Source organism: Manis javanica, chromosome 12, assembly GCF_040802235.1.
Source record: "Manis javanica isolate MJ-LG chromosome 12, MJ_LKY, whole genome shotgun sequence".
Taxonomy (NCBI): Eukaryota; Metazoa; Chordata; class Mammalia; order Pholidota; family Manidae; genus Manis; species Manis javanica.
In genome coordinates, this window is record NC_133167.1 from 59,385,510 (window position 1) to 59,411,138 (window position 25,629).

At 40.5% G+C, this 25,629-nt stretch overlaps 1 protein-coding gene across 6 annotated transcripts in view; it reads left to right on the forward strand.

Annotated features, from left to right (window-relative positions):
* WIPF1 (WAS/WASL interacting protein family member 1) overlaps positions 1 to 25,629 on the forward strand; it is a 125,779-nt gene that overhangs the window by 41,046 nt on the left and 59,104 nt on the right. Inside the window, exons 1-2 of one of the 6 annotated variants that reach the window (XM_073218672.1) lie at positions 6,754 to 6,847; positions 9,285 to 9,384. The exons of 4 other annotated variants lie outside the window; for them this stretch is intronic. The gene's annotated coding sequence lies outside the window, so the exon portion shown is untranslated. Of the gene's footprint in view, positions 1 to 6,728; positions 6,848 to 9,284; positions 9,385 to 25,629 lie in introns of those variants that run through there. One more of the 6 variants, XM_073218671.1, reaches the window with a different exon arrangement.

Genomic DNA, 25,629 nt, shown 5'->3' on the forward strand with positions numbered 1-25,629 from the left:
TCCTTGATTAGGTTTATTCCAAGGTATTTTATTCTTTTTGATGCATTTGTGAATGGAATTGTTTTCCTTATTTCTCTTACTGCTGGTTCATCATTAGTGTATAGGAAAGCAACATATTTCTGTGTATTAATTTTGTATCCCGCAACTTTGCTGAATTCAGATATTAGATCTAGTAGTTTTGGAGTGGATTCTTTAGGGTTTTTTATGTACAATATCATGTCATCTGCAAACAGGGACAATTTGACTTCTTCCTTGCCATTCTGGATGCCATTTCTTTGTGTTGTCTGATTGCCATGGCTAGGACCCCAGCACTATGTTGAATAAGAGTGGAGAGAGTGGGCATCCTTGTTTAGTTCCTGATCATAAAGGAAAAGCTTTCAGCTTCTTGCTGTTAAGTATGATGTTGGCTGTGGGTTTATCCTATATGGCCTTTATTATGTTGAGGTACTTGCCCTCTATACCCATTTTGCTGAGAGTTTTTATCATGAATGGATGTTGAATTTTGTCAAATGCTTTTTCAGCATCTGTGGAGATGATCATGTGGTTTTTGTCCTTCTTTTGGTTGATGTAGTGGATTATGTTGATAGTTTTTGAATGTTGTATCATCCTTGCATCCCTGGGATGAATCCCACTTAATCATGGATGATCTTTTTGATGTATTTTTGAATTCTGTTTGCTAATATTTTGTTGAGTATTTTTGCATCTATGTTCATCAGGGATATTGATCTGTAATTTTCTTTTTTTGTGGTGTCTTTGCCTGGTTTTGGTATTAGAGTGATGTTGGCCTCGTAGAATGAGCTTGAGAGTATTCTCTCCTCATCTACTTTTTGGAAAACTTCAGGGAGTATGGGCATTAGGTTTTCACTACATGTTTGATAAAATTCAGCAGTGAAACCATCTTGTCGAGTGGTTTTGTTCTTAAGTAGTTTTTTTGATTACCAGTTCAATTTCTTTGCTTATAATTGGTCTGTTCAGATTTTCTGTTTATTCCTGGGTCAGCCTTGGAAGGTTGCATTTTTCTCAGAAGTTGTTCATTTCTTCTAGATTATCCGGTTTGTTACCATGTAATTTTTCATAGTATTCTCTCATAATTCTTTGTATTTCTGTGGTGTCCATAGTGATTTTTCCTTTCTCATTTCTGATTCTGTTTATGTGAGTAGACTCTCTTTTTTTCTTGATAAGTCTGGCTAGGGGTTTATCTATTTTGTTTATTTTCCCAAAGAACCAGCTCTTGCTTTCATTGATTCTTTCTACTGTTTTATTCTTCTCAATTTTACTTATTTATGCTCTAATCTTTATTATGTTCCTCCTTCCACTGACTTTGGGCCTCCTTTGTTCTTCCTTTTCTAGTTTCATTAATTGTGAGTTTAGTATGCTCAGTTGGGATTGTTCTTCTTTCCTGAGGTTCGCCTGTATTGCAATATACTTCCCTCTTAGCACGGCCTTGGCGGCGTCCCACAGATTTTGCAGTGTTGAATTCTTGTTGTCGTTTGTGTCCATATATTGCTTGATCTCTGTTTTTATTTGGTCATTGATCCATTGATTATTTAGGAGCATGTTATTAAGCTTCCATGTGTTTTTGGGCTTTTTTGCTTTCTTTGTGTAATTTATTTCTAGTTTCATACCTTTGTGGTCTGAGAAACTGGTTGGTACAATTTCAATCTTTTTTTAATTTACTGAGGCTCTTTTTGTGGCGTAGTATGTGGTCTATTCTGGAGAATGTTCCATGTGCACTTGAGAAGAATGTGTATCCTGTTGCTTTTGGATGGAGTGTTCTGTAGATGTCCGTTAGGTCCATTTGTTCTAATATGTTGTTCAGTGCCTCTGTCTCTTTACTTATTTTCTGTCTGGTGGATCTGTCCTTTGGTGTGAGTGGTGTGTTGAAGTCTCCTAAAATGAATGCTTTGCATTCTATTTCCTACTTTAATTCTGTTAGTATTTGTTTCACATATGTAGGTGATCCTGTGTTGGGTGCATAGTTATTTATAGTAGTTATATCCTCTTGTTGGACTAACTTTTATCATTATGTAATGTCCTTCTTTGTCTCTTGTTACTTTCTTTGTTTTGAAGTCTATTTTGTCTGATACAAGTACTGCAACTCCTGCTTTTTTCTCTCTATTAGTTGCATAAAATATCTTTTTCCATCCCTTTACTTTCAGTCTGTGTATGTCTTTGGTTTTGAAGTGAGTCTCTTGTAGGCAGCATATAGATGGGTCTTGTTTTTTTATCCATTCAGTAACTGTACGTCTTTTGATTGGTGCATTCAGACCATTTACATTTAGGGTGATTATCAATAGGTATGTACTTATTGCCATTGCAGGCTTTAGATTCGTGGTTACCAAAGGTTCAAGAGTAATTCCGTTACTATTTAACAGTCTAATTTAATTCACTTCATATGCTATTACAAACACAACCTAAAGGTTCCTTTCTTTTTTCCTCCTTTTTCTTCCTCCTCCATTCTTTGTATGTTATGAATCATATTCTGTACCCTTTGTGTATCCCTCGGATGACATCTTTTTAGCCTTAAGAATACTTCCATCTATAGGAGTCCCTCCAAAATGCACTGTAGAGGTGGTTTGTTGGAGGTAAATTTTCTCAGCTTTTGCTTATCTGAAAATTGTTTAATCCCTCCTTCAAATTTAAATGATAGCCTTGCCGGGTAGAGTGTTCTTGGTTCGAGGCCCTTCTGCTTCATTGCATTAAATATATCATTCCACTCCCTTCTGGTCTGTAAGGTTTCTGTTGAGAAGTCTGATGATAGCCTGGTGGGTTTTCCTTTGTATGTGATCTTTTTTCTCTCTCTAGCTGCTTTTAAAAGTCTGCCTTTATCCTTGATCTTTGCCAGTTTAATTATTATATGTCTTGATGTTGTCTTCCTTGGGTCCCTTGTGTTGGGAGATCTGTGCACCTGCATGGCCTGAGAGACTATTTCCTTCCCCAGAGTGGGGAAGTTTTCAGGAATTACCTCCTCAATGACATTTTCTATCCCTTTTTCTCTCTCTTTTTCTTCTGGCACCCCTATAATACAAATATTGTTCCATTTGGATTGGTCACACAGTTCTCTCAATATTCTTTCATTCTTAGAGATTCTTTTTTCTCTCTGTGCCTCAGCTTCTTTGTATTCCTCTTCTCTAATTTCTATTCCATTTACTGTCTCTTCTATTACATCAAATCTGCTTTTAAATCCCTCCATTGTATGTTTCTTTTCAGATATGGAATTTCTTAATGATTGAATCTCTGACTTAAATTCATTCCTGAGTTCTTGAATATTTTTCTGTACCTCCATAAACATGTTTATGATTTTTATTTTGAGCTCTCTTTCAGAAAGATGGGTGAGTTCAGTTTCATTTGGTCCTTTTCCTGGGGTTTGTGAGATTTTGGTCTGAACCATGTTCTTTTGACGTTTCATATTTCTGTGTGGTGCCCCCCAGAAGCTCCAGTCTCTGGAGCTGCTCAGCCCCTAGAGTGAGGTTGGGGCTTGTAGGGGAGCAGAGCTGGTACCTGGGGTGAGGAAAGATCTGTTTCCTGATTCCCGTCTGTGGTGCCTGTCTCAAGTGTCAGAGCCAGTGGGCCAAGCACACAGGTGTAAGCATCTGTGCTTTGCTTCTCTAGCTGTTGTAGGTGGGGTCTCCCTGTGGCTGGCCTGACGCCAGTACAGTTACTGCTGGTTTGCAAGCTGGCCGGCAGGCTAGGAGGAAGGTGCAGCAGGCTGCGTGTCACAGTGGGGGGCCTCAGAGCTGAGTAGGCAGCCAGGGGGATGGGGCACCTGAAGCTCCTCAAAGTTCCCAACCAGCTGGGTGGAGCCACCCAGACAACCTTGTCCAGCTCTCCCCTCCCCCGTGCAGCAAGCTCCGTGCAAACACCGTCCCTTCTGCAGCTAGGAAGCCTCTCAGTCCACCTGCCTTTCCTCTGACACAGAGCGGCTGGGTGTGGATCCCCTCCTCCACCAACGACCAGAATCTCAGTCTCTGAAGCACTCCACCTGTCCGAGCTCCCCAACGTCCAGAGCACCACTCAGTGTAGGTTTCTGCTTGCAAAGCAGACCTCCAGGCCTGGGTGTTGAGCAGTGCCAGGCTTCCAACCCCTCCAGGCTCTATTTCTCTTCCTCCCACCAGTGAGCTAGGGTGGGGGAAGGGCTTGGTTCCCTCCAGATCAAGGCTTTTGTGCATTACCCTGTTTCCTGAGGTCCGCTCTGTTGGTGAGGTCTGTGTGCAGTCTGGTGCAGCCTTCTTTCCTGTTGCTGTTTTAGGGTTAGTTGTATTAATTAACTGTATTTTCATACTATTTGTGGTTTTGGGAGGATTTCTTTGTCTCACTTATCACACTGCCATCTTCTTTTCCAAAGGTGGAAAAATTTGAGCAACAAAAAAAATAGTGTTGAATGATATCCCAAAATATAAAATATATGATCTATGAGTCCATATTGATATAAATAGATGGATTGCATAAATTAGTAGGTGGGGAGAAGATAAAAATCTTCCATGTAGAAGAATTCCAAATAATTGATATAATGCTCTACCCTCAAAGTCTTCCTTCCAAAGTGTATAATATGGAAGGAGGGGAGGACACCTTTGCAATGGGAAAACCTAAAAGCACTACTTCAGGTGATCAAAGCCAACATGAATAGTATTAAATTATGTTGACAGTATATATGCTTGATATATGATTAAAAATGGATCTTTGCCTTTGTGATCTTCTTTCGAATGATCCATAACCCCAGTCTTATCATGTGAAAAAATCAGACAAATCCCAGTTGTGCGACATTCTATGAAATACTCTACCGGTAGTCCTCAAAACTGTCAAGGTCATCAAAGCCAAGGAAATTCTGAGAAACTGGTGCAGCCAACAGGAGCCTGAAGGAGACGTGCTGACCTACGTCAATGAGGGCCTGGACTGGGCCCTGGGTCAGGAAGAGGGCATGAGCGAGGAACTAAGGAAGTCTAAATAAAGTGTAGACTTCAGCTAATAATAATGTATCAACAGTGGTTTATTAATTGTTACTTAAACATCATACTAAATGTAAGATTTTAGTAGTGGGGAGACTGGGTTCAGAATGGGTGGGAATTCTGCACTATCTTCTCGATTTTTCTGTAAATCTACAACTGTTCTAAAAAATTAAATTATTACAAGTTTTAAAATGTCTAAACAGAAAAAAATTATCATGGACAGGAGGCCAGATTAGGGATTTTCAAGGGAAATTACAAGGTATTTTGTTAAGACCTTTAAAAATTCCTCAGAGTATGGCTTAAGTATAACATATGTGACTGCTTAGCTGAAAAATGGAACTGGCAGCTGAACCCAGAATGTGACCCTTCTAAACACATTCAGGTGGAGTCATTATTTATCATCTATGTGGTATTTTGATTTTCCAGGATGGCAAAGTTTTACCATTATTCCTGTGTTAAAGCTAATGCCATCCTTTATATAGCCTTCTCAACTAATGGGCTAATCTACTTGTACAGTTAATCAGAAAACCAGCCATCAGCTGTCAAGATGGTAAAACAGTTATGCATGTTTCCAAAGCCAGAAATGCAATCATGTAGTAAGACTTCAGAGGTTTACCGTTGTCCAGAGTTCTGACTCTTAGGACTCAACTCCTTTCCTTACTCGGCATTCTCACGTGGAAGACGTCATTGGGGAATTACAGGGTAATGGTGAAATAGTGAGCTTGTGTGCAGTTACCTTTCTGAAAAACAAGAAATCCCTTTAAAAGCACTTTTTTAAAAAGAATTATGCCAGGGCAGCCAAACAGAAACAACCTGCAGGTTTCTGCACTGAATCAAATTGTTCAAGTTGCAGAATATTTCCCTCAGTCCAGGCCATCGTTTTATTCCCCCAGGCCACTTTCCACATCCACAAATTCTGGTATGTTTGGACCACCAGGGAGTTAGAGGGATTGTAAAAGGAGAGAGCTCTGACAGCAGGAAGAGGACAGCAGGGGCACCCTGGCTGCTCGCTTAGCCTCCCCACTGTTTCGGGCTGTCTCCCGGGTGCCCCTGCCAGGCCAGCATCAGGGCCCCCATGGCCAGGGCTCACATGCCACCAGGAGCCTGCCACCATCCCACAGGAAGGCAATGTCAGCCCTTTCAGGGAAACCAAAGGCTGGCATATTTTGGAGACGAGCAGAGGGGAAATGTCTGCCATTTACTTAGCCCTGGGAGGCAATGAGTACTCTGGATTTGTTTGCTGAACCAAGAATTAGGGCACACCGCCTGGCAATAGGGCTAAACAGACTGGATGCGAACTTGAGACGGTCCCAGGAAATTGGGGGTGAGTGGCCTCTTCACTGCGGGACCCAGGGGTGTGATCTGAGCCCTGGGTGTGCTCTGTGCTAGTGCTCTCCGTATAAGGGCCCGGGGGCGTCCTGGGCCGCAGCGTGGGCCCTTCCTCAGCTGTCCCAAGGGTGGCAGCACCAGGGCCTGTCCTAATGGCAGGAGAGCGCCCAGCCTTCCCTGTGAGCCGTGCACCCTTCTTAACTGCCACCCCGGCCCCAAGAGGAGTGACCCTGGGGCTCTAGAGTCTCTCTCCCTCACATCCTCGCCCTCCTTGTGGAGTAGAGTACTCTCCCCTGCCTCCTCCCAGGCCTGTCTCCTCTTTACCTGTGCCCTGGGGATGCCTGATACAAGCTGGGGGACCCCTTCGGGGAGACAGCGGTTTCTTAGATACAGGATTACCCCAGTGTGAAGCAGGCAGCAAGATGATCTTATCACATGCCTCTGACCGCTTAGGCCAGGCGAAGAAGGTGCAGTGAGGAAGTGTGTCACGTGCAGCATGTACAGGAAGCTGGCTGGGAGATAGCGGGGGAACTTGAGAACTTGGTCGTTTTCAGCGGATTGAAACAACACAGGTCAGTGCTTTTTTTCCCCCCTGAAAAAATCTTTTATAGCCACTCTAAAATACCTAGCTGGTTCTCTTCTCTTAAACTGTCTTTAACTATTTTTGTAATGTGAAGAAATTACCCTGGCTTTGAATGTACGAGCCAGGGCAGAGCTGGTAACCACACGTTAGAGGAACAAGCATAGAGCCATTATTCATTGTTGTGAAAATGAAATTCTCAGAACTTCTTGCTTCCCTTTGTAGAACTTCTATGCCTTTAAAAAACAAGCTTTCAGATGTTCAGTAAATAACTCATTTCATGGAATTCAGCTAAGCCTCTCCTCATGTTTACCTATGAGCATAAATCTGAACAGGACAAATCGTCCTGTGTTCACAGCCATATCCTAGGTGTTCAAAGGGCAGTAGAAAATAGAGACATAGTGTATGTAAGAACATGCTGCAAGGCTGGAGGCAAAAGTTTGTTGTTTTTATTTGCATTTTTGTCTGGTAAATGAATCTTTTAAAGTCTTCCTTTCCTGTTAAAATAATTTCTTGTATTTTTATAAATTCTTAAGTTCCCTTTTCTTCTCTGCTTTTTCTGCCCCTTTCCTTCCTTCCTTCCTTCTTTCCTTTTTTCTTCTTTCCTTCTTTTACTAACGTAAACCCGGTGGTGAGAAGGGGTAGGGGCAGCTTGAATGTGAGATGAGGAAGTCCCCTGCCTGCATCAGTGCTGGCAGGGAGCGTGCAGAGGGCTGCCCTGTGCAGGGCGAGCAGCCGGTAGTCAACCGCCTCTGGAGCTTTGTCTTCAACCCATGCTTCCTACACAACGGGAGGTTTGAGGAGCCTAGAGAAGAGCCAGAGAGAGGGTTAAGCAGTGGGAAATTAGAGCCCAGGAACAGCTTCAGGGCCCAAGATGATTCATCCTGTGGCCAAATGAGGGACAGTTTGTAAAGAACTTCAAGTCAGTAAAAGGTGCTTCCACAATGACCTGCAGCTTTCAGACCTACGAAAAAGGAAAATGTCTCAAGTGTTGAGTTGGAGGGAGGAAGTTAGCACCTTCTTGGACTGTACAAGCCCTGGAGCAGGTCAGCCCGAGAGGGTGCTAAGCTTCTGTCTAGATGTCTTTGAGATCCTACCAGATTGCTTCTGTGGCTATTTTACTGTGTTCATAGAGGCAGGGTGAGTGATGAAGAGAAGAGACTAGGATTGGAAACTTCTTGCTTCTCTTCATTCCAGCCCCAAGTGTTCTACAAAGTGTACTGAAAAACAAACCAACAGAGGGGTGAGGGGTTACCGGGCTCACGTGCTGTTTCTGCCCCAGCAATGCAAAATAACCTGAACAATGATGAAAGCAGAATACTATTGTTGACTGTATCCTGAGATTGCCACATTTTTTTCATTTTTTTACTACCGTGTTGTGCAAGAAAATGGAGAGGAAGCTGACCAAATAAGGGAGGATTCTAAGCTGAAGATCTTAGCCCAAGTGGTTTCTGAACCCCTATTTGTATTCTGACAGAGGCAGCCCAGGTTTCTGTCAGGAGTCTCAGGTGGGGGAGACTGGTCTTTATTGGTATTTGGAGCCCTTTGAACAAAAGATATCTGGAGGAAATGCACAGAGGGGAACTGCAGTGGGAGGCCTCTTGCCCATGGCCTGGGCACCAGGAAGAGGCTTACAGCTAGCTTAGCAGTGGCTGGACATCCCAAGGAGGAGCTCTTTTCAGTTTTGTTTCTTTGCTGTTTTAATTAGTAATAGAACTTTGTTGTTCAGGGAGTTTTGTGTTCTGCTAGTCTGCTGTTGATAGTAGAAAAGGGCTTTTTATTTTTTAAAAATACATTCCAGATGGACCTGACATCTTTTTTGTAAATGCATCATTCCTCCAAAAACTGTTGTTACCATTTCTTTTTGGGGGCATCTATTCTCTTCCCAGCCATTCTCACCCCCTTTTCCAGATTTCCGCCTTCACTGTACTTCTTTGTATTTGAGATGAAAGAAAAGGCTTATAAAGAAAGTATCATTACGCAATGCCTCCAGTCCCCAAACCTGGAAGTGGTTCTGAAAAAATAAAAAGGGGGCATGAAATGGCAAAAGGTGGTAGATCATGTTGGGTGGTGGAGAGCACCTGGGTTATCAATCTTGCATATCATTTTTACAACGGAATTATTGCCAAGTTTCATCTTTTATCTGGAGAGAAAATGGGACTGCATAGGTCTGTTAGCAGATCCTCTAAATAAGAAGAGGAAGGAGGCTGACTTCACAAATCCCTCTTCTCCAGGCCACTGATACATAGGCAGTCCTTTTCTTTAGAACCCTAGAGAATACAGAGTAACTCTGGAGTCAGCAGCCTTAGATGTTTGGGTGGCCCGGGTTTCAGAGTGATGAAGTGGTGAGATACATAAAACACTCATGCTAGTTGGGAAAAAGGAAATAAAACCTTTGCAATCTAGTGTGATTCATTTTTTTTTTTTAGTTGGTATAAGCAAGTCTGGAGGTCCAGCTCTCTGGGCTTCTCAAAAGTGCTTGGACATGTGTAAGGCATTGTGATCATCACCATCATGCTGGGAAATACTGTGAGTTGTAGTTTTTTTGTGTTTTGTTTTGTTTTTTATTTATAATAAAGTAGACAAAACATAAAATTTACTATCTTAGTCATTAAGTGTCTAGTTTACTAGTGTTAAGTATGTTCACATTATTGTACAACAATTTCCAGAACTTTTTCATCTGGAAAAGTGGAAGCTCTATACCCACTAAACAATTCCCTCATCCCCCAGGCCCCAATGACCACATTCTCCTTTCTGTTGCCATGAGTAAGGATCTCATATAAGTGCAATCATTCAGTATTTGTCTTCTGACTGCTTTATTTCACCTAGCATCTCCTCAAGTTTTACCTATGTTTTAGCATGTGTCAGAATTTCCTTCCTTTTTAAGGCTAAATAATATTCCATTATATGTATATATCACATTTTCTTTATCCATTCATCTGATGGTGGCATTTGGGTTGCTTCCACGTTTGGCTCTTGTGAATGATGCTGCTGTGAACATGGGTGTGCAGATATCTCCGTGAGACCCTGCTTTCAGTTCTTTTGTATGTAGATAATACAGTAATTCTTTTTTTAACTTCTTGAGGAACTGCATTACTGTTTTCTAAGCCACTGTACCATTTACAATCCCACCAACAGTGCCCAAAGATTCCATTTCCTCCACACCCTAAGCAATACTTGCTATTTTCTGTTTTTTTTTTTTCATAGCAGCCATCCTTATGGGTACAAGATGGTATCTTGTAGTTTTGATTTATATTTCCCTAACCATTTGTGATGTTGAGCATCTTTTTATATGTTTGTTGGCTATTTTTGTATCTTTGAAGAAATGTCTGTTTTAAGTCCCTTGGCCATTTTTAAATGAGGTTTTTTCGTTTTCTGTTACTGAGTTGTACTTCTTTATATATTCTAGATATTAGGGAACCACAGATTTTTTTAAGTACTATATGTACAGGTTCTAATGTGCAGTTGCCCATTGTGGTCTACACCCTTGGAAAAGAACATGAGTTTCAATAATATGATTTTTTCTCAACAGTATGATTTTTAATCTTGACTTGAAAACTACACAAAATCTCAGTCATTTTCAGCTTACAACCAGTTCAGTTTTCAAGAGCTGATAAAAGTGAAGGCAAGGAAAAGAAAGAAATAAGAGAGCTTGAGATAATGCTTTTTATTCTTTCCATGATTTGTACTTTTTTTGGTTACATAAACTTCAGGAAAAAAATCTTACCCTCGATTCTGTTGACTAAAACCAGACTCCATGCAGGAATAAATATGCTTTCTGAGAATCATTGTAATTATGTCTTCTTAAGTAATCACCTAGTAATTAAGTCTATGCCACTCTCCCTCCAAACCCACGACATGAGCATATCTCAGATTATATGATCATTATCATTTTCCTTCATAAATGCCTCAAGCAAAATGTTTTGTTTTGCTTCTGGGTAGTAAGGACCTGGGCTGTTGTCCCAGGAAAAGGAGCACAGTGGGTCTATTCTGGAGACATGACTGAGGTATTTGTTTAGAGTACTGATTTTCCAGAAGGAAATGTAGGGACAATGTGATGGACAGACTGCTACAGTGCTGTATGGTTCTTTTGCTGTGTTCTACATGAAGCATCATTAATGCTAACATATGCTCTGTGATACTTCCAAGGAAGGGATTTCCCGTATGCCTGATTAATTTTTCACTCCATTTCAACTCACTGCTACCAACCGTTTCTTCATCAGTTAGAAAGTTGGTGCTGTTTCAAAAAAAAAAAGGTTCTTAGTGTCTCCCCCCTTCTAAAAAAAAGAAAAAAGACATCAGAAGATGACAAGAACAGTTGCATTTATTTGTTTGTTTGCTTATGAAAAGACAGAAAGATTTCCTTGGAAAGAATAAACTGGGAAAAGATGAGTCCTTTAGTGGGACCTAGTTATGGTGCTGCAAACTGAGTAAGAGGCACCTGTGCCTGCCTTACCTGGTGGCAGCCTCTATCAGTTGCACAGGAAGTGTGTACCACTAACACTGCCCTTTCTCACTACTAATGAGAAGCTACTGCTTTGAGACAATCCAACTAGCTGGATAGTTACCAGAGTGTCTGTTCTGATACTTTCTGGTAGGAACTAGGCTACCTTTCTACTTCTGTTTGTGTCTGTTTTAATGCCATGTTTTAAGTTCACTCATAGTATTCATTTATAATCCTAGTGTGGCTTAAAAACAGTCTTTTTTTAATAGTAGGGTTTATGTTGCATACACATGCATACATACACACACACAAATATATATATACACATATATGTTTTAACAAGGGACAAATTTTTTAGGGCATATATTTCCTTAATTAAAAGTTAGTAGATGCTATCTTAGAACCTACAACTATTTGAAATATGCTGCCAACTTCAGACTAGGAGGTTATGCATATATTATACCTGTAGATTCACTTGGAGGGTTTCTAGTGAATTACTATGCTTTCAATAAATCACTGATTTATTAAAGGGTGATTTGGAGCATCTTTGATTTCCTGGTGAGCTGTTGAAAGACTTGGTCTTCCTAAAAGACTTGAAAGGCCTGTAAAATGATCCTGTCTTGTGAAAACTGGGTGTGGGACCAATAGAGGGGCTGCCCAGTACCTCACCAGCTTTTTCACAGAAGGCTGCACAGAGACGTTGAAGGAAGAGAATTGGTGTTCCAACTCTGCCTTCTCACAGCAGTGTGATTTCTTGGGAAAGTTCAGTTCCAGAAGTCATTTAACTGAAAGAACATTCTTGAGGAATTGCCACCAGGGCTTCGCCTAAAACCTCTTTCAAAGCAAACAGCACGTGCCTTCACTCTTTGTCTGCTTTCCTCTGCATTTCCTCTACTTTCTGCTCTTAACTCTTGTCCTGCCATTTCATATCATCGTCTTATGAAAATTCAGGCCAGAACTTCCCTGCATAGACAGCATGCTTCCTCTGCCAGCCATTTAAGCTTTGTGTGTGTGTGTGTGTGTGTGTGTGTGGTTTCTTTTTTTTTTTTTATTAAGGTATTATGGTTATTCACTCATATGAAGGTTTCACATGAAAAAACAATATGGTTACTATATTTACCCATATTATCAAGTCCCCACCTGTACCCCATTGGAGTCACTGTCCATAAGTGTCATTTCTAAGCTTTCTGATCCCCTTCTTACAAGCATCTAATAACCTTCCCTGCAAAACAGGGACAAATCAAAGCTGAAGAAGATAGTTAGCAGAATAAAAATGTTTGAGGTTTAATGTAGGAAAAATAATTTGGAAAAAGATAATGTTATAAGATAGATCCTTCTGATTCAGGAAGGGTAAATAGTTTACTTTTTAAAACCTTCTTTGAAGGGTTTATAAGGAGGTAGCTGTTGGGAAAAAGGAATTAAAAAGGCCAGAGGATTATTTGCTCTAAAAGACAAAAATGTTAGGTTATTCAAAAACTATTTTTTTCTCCTACTTTGGTGCCAGGAACATCTGGCCTTGGGAAACGTTTAGGAAAGAGGCTTTCAGATGCTGTTGTCATTATTTAAAACTTAAAAAGGTAAGTGAAAAATAGATTTCTGGATTTTCAGAAATAGAAGAGACCTTCAAGAGTTCAAGCCCCTCATTTTTAGATTTGGAAACTGAGGCCCACAAAAGTTAGGTGATTTGTCTTTGTCAGAATAACTAGTGAGAGTAGTGGGCATGGACCAAGGCTCTTAACTCCAACATGGGTCACCAGCCAAAAGGTTGAGGGGTCCCAAAGACTTGGAATCCTCATATGGGTACCCCTCTGGGATCTACAGAAGCCAGACCCATGCCTAATGGAGTAGACCAAGAGACGGAGGAGTTTATGAACTCCCCGAACTCCAGCTAAGTGACCTCGACTTAATTGCTAGAAGACAACATAGCAATATGTGTGCAGTCTTATGGGTAGGCCCCTAATCCCTTCTACTTGGAGAAATTTTGTGTGCAGTAAGCAGTGATTGTCTCCATGGAGCAAAGAAGAGGATGGCCCAGAAAGGAAAACTTCCCAGGGACTGGTCAGGAAGGGAGACCATGAATCTCACGAGCGTGAATGTGGATTGAGAGGGGTTACCACTGCAAAATGTGGATGAAGGTCAGGGTTTGCCATGGCCCAGATTAAGTAGCCCTCAAGAGGCTGGCCCATCCTTAGCCCATATTCCAAGATCTCTAAACCACGTTCTGAACACTGAATCAACTTCTTGGGCACCATTATCTCAGAAGAGTATATTCTGGACAATGGATATGGTGACTGGAAAGAAACGACATCATATGTGAATTCTGATGTTCCGAGATTCTTATGAAATCATAATGTGGGTCAGTCTTTCTGAGTCTACTCTCTCTGGCTCTCAGATAAAAGAGAGATTTTAGGACCTCTGTGATGAGGTCGCTGTGCTCAGTGTGTGGTGATCTAACCCTCCCTGGTAATATCACTCTTAACGGGTCTTTCCAGACAGACAGCAGCCTCTCCTCAGTATCAGTCCTACTTCTTTGTTACTCCTCTTCAAAATGGCACAGCACTATAAAAAGAAGAAAATGAGATAGTATATGGGTCGTACAGTTGAACATTACAAGACCCTTTTGGACTCTGGGTGTTTCATGGGGTAGGTTTTGCCTATTTTTGTTTTTGGCATTTTCCCGTAATTCAGAAATATTTATTGAGCACCTTGCATGTGAATCTTATTTTCTAGTTGGGGGAGAGGGGTGGACAATAACAATAAACCTAATAAAATAGTGTTATATAGTGTATTACAAGGCTAGAAAGTAGTAAGTACTATGGAAAAAAGTACAGCAGGGTAAGGAAGAGCAGGAGTGCAGCGGTGAGACTGCAGTGGGGTGGGCAGGGTGATTCTAACAGAGAAGGTGGCATTTGAGTGAGACTTAAGAAGTGAGAGAGTTTGCCTTGCCCGTGCTCAGGGCCTTGAGGAAGGAGCATGCCTAGCATATTCCGGGAATCCCAAGGAGCCAGTGTGACTGGGGCAGAGTAGGTGAGGCGAGGGAAGTAGGAGGTGAGATCCTGGAGGGCCTTACAGGCTATTAGAGGACTCGGGCCTTCACCCAGCGTGAGAGGGGAGCTTCGGACTTGGAGCAAAGTAGAGGCAGCGATCTGACTTTGAGCCTTAAAAGATCCCTTTGGTTACTGTATTGAGAATAAACTGTAGGAGAGCAAGCGTAGAAGAGAGAGAGCAGGTAAGAGGCTATTACAGTGCTCCCGTGGGTGGTGGTGCCCTGGACAGGGTGGCAGCACTAGAAGTGTTGAGTAATTTGAGTTAGTAATTTTGAAGTCAAACCAATGAGATTAAAGTTTTGGATTGAACAATAATAAGTGGAAAAGATGAGTCAAGGAACACTCCAATGATTCTGGCCTAAGCAGAGGCCATCAAACAGAGGAAAGGCTCTAGGCAGAACCTGAGGGTAGAGGAAATATATAGAGTTTAGCGTGGGATATGCTGTGTCTGAGCTGTCTGTTAGACATTGTGTGGAGATGTTGAATAGGCAGCTAGAGATATGTATCTAAACATAGGAGATACTATCCTGGAAGAAATTAATCTTTCTTAAATGATCTTAATGGTTTCATATTACTCCTGAATGCATCTCTATCTTCAAAACTCCTATGACAAACAGGAAATGGGACTCAGCATCAGAACTTATTCATTGACTGATTTCTGGGACTGAAATCAGAGAGAGAATCTTCACTTGGGTAAACAAGAGTGTAAAGGTCAGGATTTCTGGTTTAGGCCTTGACTTTCACTGTCCATAATGCTTATTTAAAGAAAAAAATAAAGCACAGTGGGCAAAAACAAAGTTTATTTTTTCATGTGCTCACTACCTTAAACAATTTTTTTCTTTTCTTATATACCAAAGCAATTGAAGAAAATATTATGGTTTTCATTTTTTATGTTTATGCACATATTATCTTTTTTTTGTCATTGAAATTGAATCATTTATTTTATTTTTTTAGTATCATTAATTACAATTACATGAGCAACATTATGGTTACTAGACTCCCCCCCATTATCAAGTCCCCACCACATACCCCATTACAGTCAATGTCCATCAGCGTAGTAAGAGGCTGTTAAAATCACTATTTGTCTTCTCTGTGTTATACTGCCTTCCCCATGCCCCTCCCCCTACATTTTGTGTGCTAATCGTAATGCCCCTTTTCCCCCGTATTGCTCCCTTACCCATTCTCCCCAGTCCCTTTCCCCTTGGTAACTGTTAGTCCATTGTTGGGTTTTGTGAGTCTGCTGCTGTTTTGTTCTCATCAAATGAGTGAAATCCATTCTTGGATTTTGTCCATTCTTGGGTTTTGTGAGTCTGCTGCTGTTTAACTCACCAAGTGAGTAAAATCTTTTGATACTTGTCTTTCTCCACCTGGCTTATTTCACTGAGCATAATACCCTCTAACTCCATCCATGTTGTTGCAAATGGTAGGATTTGTTTTCTTATGGCTGAGTAATATTCTGTTGTGTATATGTACCACATCTTCTTTATCCATTCATCTACTGATAGACATTTAGGTTGCTTCCATTTCTTGGCTATTGTAAAAAGGGCTGTGATAAACATAGGGGTGCATATGTCTGTTTGAAACTGGGCTCCTGCATTCTTAGGGTCAATTCCTAGGAGTGGAATTCCTGGGTCAAATGGTATTTCTACTTTTAGTTTTTTGAGGAACCTCCATACTGCTTTCCACAATGGTTGAACTAGTTTACATTCCAACCAGCAGTGTAGGAGGGTTCCCCTTTCTCCACACCCTCGCCAACATTTGTTATTGTTTCTCTTTTGGATATTGGCCATCCTAACTGGTGTGAGGTGATATCTCATTGTAGGTTTAATTTGCATTTCTCTGATGATTATCGATGTGAAGCATCTTTTCATGTGCCTGTTGGCCATCTGAATTTCTTCTTTGGAGAAGTGTCTGTTCAGCTCCTCTGCCCATTTTTTAATTGGCTTATTTGCTTTTTGTTTGTTGAGGTGCATGAGCTCTGTATATAATTTGGATGTCAACCCTTTATTGGATATGTCATTTATGAATATATTCTCCCATACTGTAGGATGTCTTTTTGTTCTACTGATGGTATCCTTTGCTGTATAGAAGCTTTTTAGTTTGATATAGTCCCACTTGTTCATTTTTGCTTTTGTTTCCCTTGCCCAGGGAGATATGTTCATGAAGAAGTTGCTCATGTTTATGTCCAAGAGATTTTTGCCTATATATTTTTCTAAGAGTGTTATGGTTTCATGACTTACATTCAGGTCTTTGATCCATTTCAAGTTTACTTTTGTGTTTGGAGTTTGGCAGTAATCCAGTTTCATTCTCTTACATATAGCTGTCCAGTTTTGCCAACACCAGCTGTTGAAGAAGCTGCCATTTCCCCATTGTATGTCCATGGCTCCTTTATCATATATTAACTGACCATATATGCTTGGGTTAATATCTGGGCTCTCTATTCTGTTCCACTGGTATATAGGTCTGTTTTTGTGCCTGTACCAAATTGTCTTGATTACTGTGGCTTTGTAGTAGAGCTTGAAGTTGGGAAGGGAGATCCCTCCTGCTTTATTCTCCCTTCTCAGGATCGCTTTGGCTATTTGGGGTCTTTTGTTCTTCCATATGAATTTTTGAACTATTTGTTCCAGTTCATTGAAGAATGCTGTCAATATTTTGATAGGGATTGCATTGAATCTGTAGATTGCTTTAGGCAGGATGGCCATTTTGACAATATTAATTCTTCCTAGCCAAGAGCATGGGATGAATTTCCATTTATTAATGTCCTCTTTAATTTCTGTTAGGAGTGTCTTGTAGTTTTCTGCATAAAGGTCTTTCACTTCCTTGGTTATGTTTATTCCTAGGTATTTTATTCTTTTTGATGCAATTGTGAATGGAATTGTTTTCCTGATTTCTCTTTCTGCTACTTCATTGTAGTGTATAGGAATACAACTGATTTCTATGTATTAATTTTGTATCCTGCAATTTTTCTGAATTCAGATATTAGTTCTTGTAGTTTTGGAGTGGATTCTTTAGGGTTTCTTATCAGGTCTTCTGCAAACAGTGATAGTTTGACTTCTTCCTTACCAATCTGGATGACTTTTATTTCTTTGTGTTGTCTGATTGCTGTTGCTAGGACCTCCAGAACTGTGTTGGATCAAAGTGGGGAGAGGGGGCATCCTTGTCTTGTTTCCGATTTTTTGGAAGCTTTCAGCTTCTTGCTGTTAAGTATGATGTTGGCTGTGGGTTTATCCTATATGGCCTTTATTATGTTGAGGTACTTGCCCTCTATACCCATTTTGTTGAGAGTTTTTATCATGAATGGATGTTGAATTTTGTCGAACACTTTTTCAGCATCTATGAAAATGATCATGTGGTTTTTGTCCTTCTTTTTATTGATGTGGTGGATGATGTTGATGTATTTCAAAAGTTGTACCATCCTTGCATCCCTGAGATGAATCCCGCTTGATCATGGTGTATGATCCTATTGATGTGTTTTTGAATTTGGTTTGCTAATATTTTGTTGAGTATTTTTGCATCTATGTTCAACAGGGATATGGGTCTGTAGTTTTCTTTTTTTGTAGCATCTTTGCCTGATTTTGATATTAGAGTGATGCTGGCTTCATAGAACGAGTTTGGAAGTGTTCCCTCCTCTTCGATTTTTTGGAAAACTTTAAGGAGAATGGTATTATATGTTCTCTAAATGTCTGATAAAATTCAATGCAAATATTATCATGATAGTTGAAATTGCATTTATTGTAGTTGAAACAGGTGTTAGCTAGTTATACAAATATTAATGAATTAACCTATGATAGCTATTTTCCTGGAGAAAAATATTATCTTCCTAATAGAATTTTGAGTTCTTATGAGTTGGATCTAAGTCTGTGCAACAGTTACCATTTTGACCTCTAAACTCATTTTTTTGTCTGCTTTTTTAGTCTGCTTGAGTGAACAAAAAAGATGGATTTTAAAAATAACTGCTCTGGTACACTGGAATAGCATTGGCACTTCCTATTCCAAATAGAGACAAAAAGTTTTTTTTTCAGTGCTGTGGTCAGTTTGTAAGAAGAACATCGTCGAACTCATTTTTGTCTCATTAGACCCTTGACCAGCCCACGAGGCAGTCACTCTATGAGCCCCATTTACAGAGGCAGACATCACCTCAGAGGGCTGAAGTGACTGACTGCAGTCCCCAGAGCCAGAATTCAGACCCAGAACTCTGTATCCAGAGCCACCTCTGTTCTGCTTCCCAGAAGATGGAACGAAAGAAAACCAACCAGAGCATTTCAGTAAAATAATGTAGACCAAGAAGCAATGAAGAATGACATCTTGTGATAAACCTAAAACATGGGACTCCATTCAGAAATTTCAGGCAGCTACTAAACAAGTCCTTGAAGTGAGAGGGAACATGAAAAAAAAGTCTTCCTTTTTTGGCCTTCCCCCATGCACAGGGTGTGGCTGCTTGGGTGGTATGATGCCTATGGACTGAGAACATGCCCCTCCATCCAACCCATGAGGAAACACTGGGCCCACTAGCTTAGAGGTCTGCTGGTGCCAGCTGGCAGCAGCTGTCCAGGCTGATCCGAGAAGGCACCCAGGAGCCAGGGGACTATAGCCTGCCAGCCCTGAGGAGACCTGAGGAGGGGGTTCTGAGAGCCTTGGAATTGGTCCTGGAGGCGCTGACCTCAGGTCAAGGCTCAGAAAGGAGGCCTGAGTCCTATCCCCACAGGGTGCTGATGAGCCACAGGGTCAGCTCCCATACCAGTAACTTTCTGTGGGGCTTCTTGGCAGGAGCAGCCCCACCTCAGCAGCTGATACTCAGTCTGTGCTGGTATGGCCGTGCTGGTCTCTAAAATGTTGGGATGTTTCCAAACCTGTTTGTGAACTATCACCAATCTCAGCCATCCAAGTGCACCTCCACAACCCCTCAGACCTGTCTCATGATTCAACAACTAAGGAGGGGTGCCTGGGTGCCCCAGGACTCTGCTCCACATCACACATTGCTCTGACTGGTCACTTCTAGTGCCTTATTGGTTGTTAAATATTTTTGACATAATCCTTCTCCCACCCCGAATAAAATGGAATACTGAAGGCATTTCCATGAGCAGGTGATGACAAATTTAGAATGCGGTCCAAGACAGCAAAATTTAAACCTATAATTTTGCCCCACGTTCTCTGGTTCTCTGATACGGACCTGTTGATAGCAGCCCAGGCTATTCTTCCCACAGTGATTATGACTGAGAAGGTGACAAGCAGTGGTCAAGCAGGGCCCCTAGAAGTATAATTTTGATTCACGTTTTCAGAGGTCCTCATGTTTAAGAAGATTGAATTTTGTAGGAATACAACATTTACCCTCTACTTGCTTTCTACTCCAATCCTACTTGTCATTAGAAAAATGTTAATACTTCAAAACATGGCTTGTTTGCTTCTGTCAATCAGTTGGTTACCACCTGCCCAGAGGAGATATAGTTATAAGCTGAGCTCCTCATTTATTAGTGCCACTTGTCTTTTGCAGCTGTGGAATCAGTTTTAAAGTTGATTTATTTCTAAGCTGGACTAGCAGTACCACATGGTTTACAAACAAACAAAAAATGAAATCTTTCACAAATGCAGTAAATGCTCACATATGGCAGATTCCAAGGGTATGTAAGGAATCCTTGTGCCCATCCACACAGCATTTGACTGATTTTTAGATAGTGAAAGAAGCTGAGTCTTTAAACTCAGGGTTTTTTAACCTGAAATCTGTTAACTGGATGGGGAAAAATAATACAACTTTATTTTCACTAATCTCTAACTGGTAATTCACATTTCCTTTAATTATGAATGTAGCCAAGAAACCACGGTCGTATTAGCACTGGTGACGTCACCACCAAAAGAACATAGACAGTTAATGTTCTGTGTGAGCCCGAGGCACTCTTCAAGCCGTGCCCAGACCCCTGACCCACAGAAACTGTCATACAATGTTCGTTGGTTTAAGCTACTTAGTACTGGTGTAATTTGTTACATAAGAATGGATCATTTTTACAAGGTATAGTAAATAAGCCATAGAGATCTAATGTACAATCTGGTGAATGCAGACAACAATATTGTACTATAATCATCAAACTTGCTAAGAGACTGGGATTTAATTATTCCAAACTATGAAAAAAAAGGATAGTTATGTTATGAAATAGAGGCACTAATTGCTGCAATGCAAGTCACATTAGAAGATATAAATGCAGCAACATGTTCTAAACCTCAAATTTACACAATATTATCTTTTAAATATGTTTCAGTCAAGAATAGATAACAACATATATTACAATTGCAGACACCTCCAAATATTACTTATCTGCATAACTCTTTTGAAATTAATTAGACTATCCTCTAGATCTTGTTCAATGCATTAATAAAGAAGCACACAGGTAATTTATAAGAAGTTTATTTTAACCATTTTGATGCCATGCATCCTCTCCATAGAAGTTTACCAATTCACATCTCTTAGAGTCATCAAGCTTTTCAGATAATTCATAACTGAAAATGAACCAGTCACTGACAAGAATATACCACCTCTTAGGCAGAGGGCCTCATGCTAGGTGATCTAGTTGGTCTCTGCCTTGTGATGTTAAAAGTTAAAAGCTCAGTTCCCAAGCTTACCAGCTCTATAATCTCTGGAAATTTTAAATGAATATAATAATTTCATTATAGGCTGGAATAACTGATAACTATAACTAAAGTTATTTAACTGAATACTAAAATACCCAATAACTGGTAGGCACCAGTGCTAACCAGTCAGAATAACCACCAGCATAAAAACAAGGTGGTAGCAGTGAATGTCGGTCCTCATACAGGAGACTTGAGTTAAAGCACACGTGCCTGCTGAGCACTGCTGGCATCAAGGGGGAAGCCAGTGGTGTTATTTCCCCTTCCCTTCCTCCAGGACAATATTTTCAAGGTTTGATCATCATATTTGTGCTAGTTTGTGAGGTGATATTAGGAGACAAATGGATAAACATTTTTTTCGTGTTTTCACTGTTGTTTCTTTTATACATATATATTTAAAGATAATTTATATACAATATTATATTGGTTTCACTTGAATAACTTAGTGATTCATCAGTTATGTACATTACCAAATGCTCACCATAAGTGTAGTTACCATCTGTCGCCATACAAAGATATAATATTATGCACTATATTCCCTGTGCTGTACTTCCATCCCTGTGACTAAATTGTTTTATAATTTTTTACTTAAGTGATTATTATTTATTATAATGTGTGCTAGAAAAAAATATAACACATGAAATCCATGATTTCATAGATACAGTCACTTAGGGTGACACACTAAATTATGTATTTAGACTTTTTTAAGGCTAGTTGAATTGAATAAAAATATTAAGTAAGTGATACATTTTTTTGGTGATATACAGTTATCCCAAAGTTATGAAGTTGGTTTGCAAATGTTTGAAATTTTGGAACCACTGCCCTTAGAATCTTTATCAGGAGACCAGACATGTCTACAGATAAGGGGATAACCAATTCAAGGCTCTGAGTTCAATCAGAAGCTTCCGGGGTATTTGATAACTTAGTAAGTAAGGTTTAGAGGAATGGTCTCTACCCTTCGCCCCTCCCCAGCTTCCAATAACATATAACACTGCCCTGTGGGTTCCTCGTCGTTCTCTCATCTGTAAAATTAAATTCCATTTAACTCCACAAATTCCAAGGACTAGAAAAGTTTCGTGTTGGTGCCTCAACCACCCCTGTGGGTTACCATCTAGTCCTGCACAGTTCAGGGTGGTTGACCACTCGAAATGTAGCTAATCTGAGTTGAGATGGGGCTAGGCTGAAGTGTAAAGTATACTTAAGATGTGAAGACTTAGTATGAAAAGAAGAATGTAAAATATTTCATTAATAATCTTTATATTGATTCATGTTGAAATAATGTTTTAGATATATTGAGTTAAATGAAACATATTCTTAAGGCTCATTTCCCCTATTACTTTTTTTAAATGTGTCTACTAGAAAACTGTAAATTGCATTTATGGCTTGCATTGTATTTCTGATGGATGCAGTGCAGCTCTTGTGCTGAAGAGGAGAAAGTATCCCAGTATGTAGGAGAAATTGAGGGGTGGGGACGGCTAGCCATGTTACTGATTATGCTGACCTGTGACTCTGTCTGTCCCTCCCTGATCTCCATATTTGATTTGCACTTGCTATCTGGATTTACCGGATATCTTGAGATCTCAAGCTCAGTGTGAGCAAATCCCTTGCTTCCAAAACCAAGACCTTCTTCTCCCCCATCTCATTAATGGCACCCACATCTGATCAATCTCTGTGTCTTATGTTTCTTCCTAATAAATAATGCCCAAATCCATCTCCTCTTTCATATTTCTTCTGCCTTTTCCCTAATTTAGACATTCAAAGCCTGTGGGCTGAACCAGTGCAGAGAAGTCTCCTGCCTTCAAAGTCGCCGGTCCTTCCCCATGTTACCATGAGGGTGGGTTGGTAGAGCACACATTTGACCATGGCACCACTGCTTAAACATCTTTCATGGGACACAACAACTCCAGACAAAAGTCCAAATTCCTGAGCACTGCCTGACCCAGAATACCTTCCCAGCCTCATTTTCCACCAGTGCTCAGCACCTCCAGGCACCACAGTCCCACCACATCTGATGAGCAGCCTTACTGTCTCACTGCCAGGACACTCTTCTCCCACCTCTGCCCTGTAGACTGCTTTCAAGTACGTGCACAGCTCACACACCAGCTCCTCGGTGATGCTTTCCACAGCCACTGCTCAGCCTCCCCCATGCCACCTTGTGCACCCCTGCCGCACCCTGACACGCGCACTGTATCTGCTCACAGCCCTCCTGCCCACCTCCCCTCCAATGAATCCCTTGTTTCTTATCTTGGTACCTTCCGCCTGCTGTCCCAGCATCTAGCACAGTACCTGGCCACCGTATATTCTTAGTAAATGTTGGCTGGATGAGAGAATAATGAATCAGCGCTGACTGTTTTAATGGTTCCAGGAAAATAAATCTGTTGTAGATTTGAGCAGAGACCTTAATAATAGAGTAGTACTTAGACATGAGTTTTTGCTTTTGTCTATAAAATATTTTATTCTGACTTGGTGTCGTGAAGATAAAATAAAATTTAGAACTGTAATGGTTTCTTCTTCAAATATGAAATCACAAGATTGTCAGCCTCTTCTGAAGAAATTATTCATGGGGCAAGATAACTAGACTCTAGGTCCAACTCAAATACATTGCCCACCTAACCCTGCTGAGCTTCAGTGACCTTTGTGAACTGTAATCATTTACTCAGTAATCTCTACTTATTTCCATTTCTAAAATTCTAAGCATTTGAAGTTGGGCACTGCTGATCATAGGCTTGTTTTGCTCTTGTTTGTATGTAACCCTTCTGAAATTTTACTTAGGAGCGTGATTTTAACTATATGCTCTGTTCTGAACCCTTGAAGAAACCAAGGATATAGATTTTCTAAAACTAATATGCAGCATTGGCAAGAGTATGGTGAGTGAGACATTCTTTTAAGTCTTCCCAGTGGCCATCTGCACTGTGTATCCAGAGAGTTTAAATTGTTCAAATTCTTTGATCCAGTACTTCTGTTTCTACAATTTATTCTGTAACATAATCCTAGCTGAGCACAAGAATTTGTGTATAAGGATATTGATGTTAACACATTTATAAAAGCAAAGTAAAAGACAGCCAAATGACCAGAGATAGGAAAAGTTAAATTTTGATGTAGAATATCATGCAGTCATTAAAAATCACATTTTCAATGAATACTTAGTGGTATAAAAGCATAACAAAAACTGGATTTAAAACTATGTACATTATAATCCTAATTTTAAGATATTTTCAATATATGAAGTCTAGAAAGAAATATTCTAGTAATTAACATTGTGCATTTCTATCCAGTAGGATTATAGGTAGTTTATTTTCTTTAACTCATTTGTGTTCACAGTAGACTTGTGCAATTGTCGTAATTTGGGAAAAACAATCATTAAAAAAATCATTTAAAAGGCCTGTCACATACAAAGCAGTTTGCTGGGTGCTATAGGAGCAGAAAGATGAGAAGATGTGACATGTGGCGTCCAGGAGCACCTGTGTTGCGAGTGCTACAGACAGAGATAAATACAAGTTTGGCGGGGACGGGGATCCATGCCCCATACAAGTTACCCACCGTGAGCCATGTATGAACAGAGGAAGAGGCCATGGTTCATGCTTCTGAGACATCTTGCCAGGACTCACCACTGCTCTGCAGAGTCTGTGGGGGACACCACAGCACTGCCCAGAGGTGCATGCTTTCTCAGATCCAGCATGACCAGGACTTCTTCCCATCCCCTTGGCTTCACTCTGACCTGTAATCCTGAGAAGGGGGACCTTTGAGGAAGCTGTCTTCATCATGTCTGTGTTTGTTTTAGTGATATTTTAAATGTGCCTTTTTGGGTATTATTTTATCAATGAGCTCAGAAGACAGTACATTATTATGTAAAAATAGGATACTGTACATCCAAAGATGGGCTATAATATATATTCTGCATAAGGTCATGAAAGAGGGAGGGACCTTACAGTGTGAACACTGGAAGCAGTTTGAAGTATGGTGGTTGTGCAGACCAAGGCTTTCTGTGCGAAGTATAAGGCTTCAGAGAGCTTGAACAAGGCTGACTCGTCTTTAGCTTCAGATCTCATAGCTGCGCCTGGCACTTGGCACATAGTAAGCATTTACTAGTTCATGAAATGCATTAACATGTACTTAAGTTGCTAAGATTCATAATGAGTGGAGCCAAGAAAAATGCTAATTGTGAGACAATAATGGAGCAAGAAATAGACCCCCCTGTCAGTCATCCTTAATGGAGGGACCTTACTATAAGGATGGGCAATAAGGGAGAAAGGAAGCCCCCAGAGAAGCACACCCTGGTTAGAAGTGTTGACTCTGGAGTCAGACCATTTGAGTTCAGATTGTGTCTCTGCCACTTGTGAGCTGTGTAGCCTTGACCAAGTTACTTAACTGTCTGTGCATCAATGCCATCATCAGTTTAATCATTATGCACCTCATAGAGTTATTGTGAAAATTGAATTAATACTTGTAAAAGTGTCTGGAATGCTCCTTAGCACACAGTATGGGTTCAATGAATACTAGCTGTTGTTCTTGTTGTAATTCTTAATATTAATACTATTAGAATTATTGAAGACCAGGATGCAATTTAGGCACCTGAAAACCACCATGTGCCCTCAGTCCCAGGAGATGGGTCATCTCCCATTTTATGCCTACTGGTTAACTGGTTCAGACTTTGCTTTCTCTGGT